The 2278-nt window shown below is 65.8% G+C and overlaps 1 non-coding gene across 1 annotated transcript; it reads right to left on the reverse strand.

The window, feature by feature from the left end:
* Nucleotides 1–2159: 2159 nt before the first annotated feature.
* LOC131863238 (5S ribosomal RNA) lies at nucleotides 2160–2278 on the reverse strand. The gene has a single exon (XR_009362171.1). It is a non-coding gene; the product is annotated as a 5S ribosomal RNA (ribosomal RNA).

A 2278-nucleotide genomic window follows, 5' to 3' on the forward strand; every position in this document is an offset into this window, starting at 1 on the left:
GAAATTAGTGAAGGCATCGCATCAAAGGTGCGCACCTCGCTGCCCACCTTGGTGTGCTCCGAGGTGCCCACCACGGTGCGCAACGCCGGTGCGAACCCGGGAGCGCCCCGATGTGTGCTCCAAGGTGCGGCGTGCACGAAGTCGGACCCCGGTTTGCCCCGGGTGCGCACCTCGCGTGCACCTTGGTGCGCACACCTTGGCTGGGTTGCGCGGCCTGGTGGGCACCATGGTGCGCACCAAGGAGCGCTCCGAAGTGTGCTCCAAGGTGCGGCGTGCACGAAGTCGGAGCCCGGTTTGCCCCGGGTACGCACCTTCGCCGGGGTGGGCACCTCGGCTGGGTTGCGCGCCCTGGTGCGCACCAAGGAGCGCTCCGAAGTGTGCTCCAAGGTGCGGCGTGCACGAAGTCGGAGCCCGGTTTGCCCCGGGTGCGCACCTCGCGTGCACCTTCGGCGGGGTTGCGCGCCCTGGTGGGCACCATGGTGCGCACCAAGGAGCGCTCCGAAGTGTGCTCCAAGGTGCGGCGTGCACGAAGTCGGAGCCCGGTTTGCCCCGGGTGCGCACCTCGCGTGCACCTTCGGCGGGGTTGCGCGCCCTGGTGGGCACCATGGTGCGCACCAAGGAGCGCTCCGAAGTGTGCTCCAAGGTGCGGCGTGCACGAAGTCGGAGCCCGGTTTGCCCCGGGTGCGCACCTCGCGTGCACCTTCGCCGCGGTGGGCACCATGGCGTGCACGAAGTCGGAGCCCGGTTTGCCCCGGGTGCGCACCTCGCGTGCACCTTCGCCGGGGTGGGCACCTCGGCTGGGTTGCGCGCCCTGGTGCGCACCAAGGAGCGCTCCGAAGTGTGCTCCAAGGTGCGGCGTGCACGAAGTCGGAGCCCGGTTTGCCCCGGGTGCGCACCTCGCGTGCACCTTCGCCAGGGTGGGCACCTCGGTGCGCACACCTTCTCAATGTTTTCTTGCCTTTTCTGGAAATTGGTGAAGGCAGCGCATCAAAGGTGCGCACCTCGGTGTGCTCCGAGGTGCGAACCCGAGAGCGCTCCGAGGTGCCCACGAAGTCGAAAGTCGGGTTAATTGCATTGTTTTCCCCGGGTGCGCTCCGAGGTGCGCAACATCGGCGCGCACCAAGGAGGGCTCCGAAGTGTGCTCCAAGGTGCGCACGATGGCGTGCACCTCTGGTGCGCACGATTCGGAGCTCGGTTTGACCGGGGTGCGCACACCTTGGCTGGGTTGCGCACCTTTTGTGCGCTCCAAGGTGCGCACGAAGTCGGAGCTCGGTTTGCCCCGGGTGCGCACCTTCGCCAGGGTGCGCACCTTGATGCGCACGCCTTGGCTGGGCTGCGCACCTTGGTGGGCGCCATGGTGCGCACCTTTCGTGCGCTCCAAGGTGCGCACGAAGTCGGAGCTCGGTTTGCCCCGGGTGCGCACCTTGGTGGGCGCCATGGTGCACTCCGAGGTGCCCAAGATTGGTGCGCACCAAGGAGCGCTCCGAAGTGCGCTCCAAGGTGCGCGCGAAGTCGAAAGTTGGGTTAATTGTCCGGTTTGCCTCGGGTGCGCACCTTGCGTGCACCTTCGCCAGGGTGGGCGCCTTGGTGCGCACACCTTGGCTGGGCTGCGAACACCTTGGCACCCGCGTTTCCTTCATTTTAAATTTTTTTTTTTTACAATCTCTCAAGTGGGAAATTCTATAATCTCAACTTTTTTTGCCTTTTCAGGAAACTTTTGAATGGAGCGCATCATTGGTGCGCTCCGAAGTGTGCTCCAAAGCTCTCTCCAGCTGCGTGCACCTGCCCCGGCCGCGCACCCGGCCCCGCCCAGCTTCGCTCACCTGTCCCGGGCGTCTGGTGCGGAACCTTAGAGTAAGAAACATCACCGTGCACCTTGGCCAACGTGCGCGACTCGACCGAGCGCGCACTGGCCGAGGTGCACACCGATTTCACCTGGGTGCGCGCGCAGCACCTCGGGCGCACCGGGGTGCGCGCACAACGCCCGGGTTGCACCGTGGCCTGTGTGCTCGGGGCGCCTCGGGTGCGCGCTCGGTGTCGCCCCCCGCGCGCGCGGTAGTGCGGGCAGCGCACCCCGGCCCGGCCCGGCCCCGACGAGAACGCAAACGGGCAAAAGGTTTATTCAAATAGCATTGCGATGCCCGGCGAAAAACTAAAAAAGGGTGCAACACCGGGACTTCCCGGGAGGTCACCCATCCCAGTACTACTCCGGCCCAAGCGCGCTTAACTGCGGAGTTCTGATGGGATCCGGTGCACTAACGCTGGTATGATCGCACCC

Source organism: Cryptomeria japonica, unplaced genomic scaffold, assembly GCF_030272615.1.
Source record: "Cryptomeria japonica unplaced genomic scaffold, Sugi_1.0 HiC_scaffold_58, whole genome shotgun sequence".
In the NCBI taxonomy this organism is placed as follows: Eukaryota; Viridiplantae; Streptophyta; class Pinopsida; order Cupressales; family Cupressaceae; genus Cryptomeria; species Cryptomeria japonica.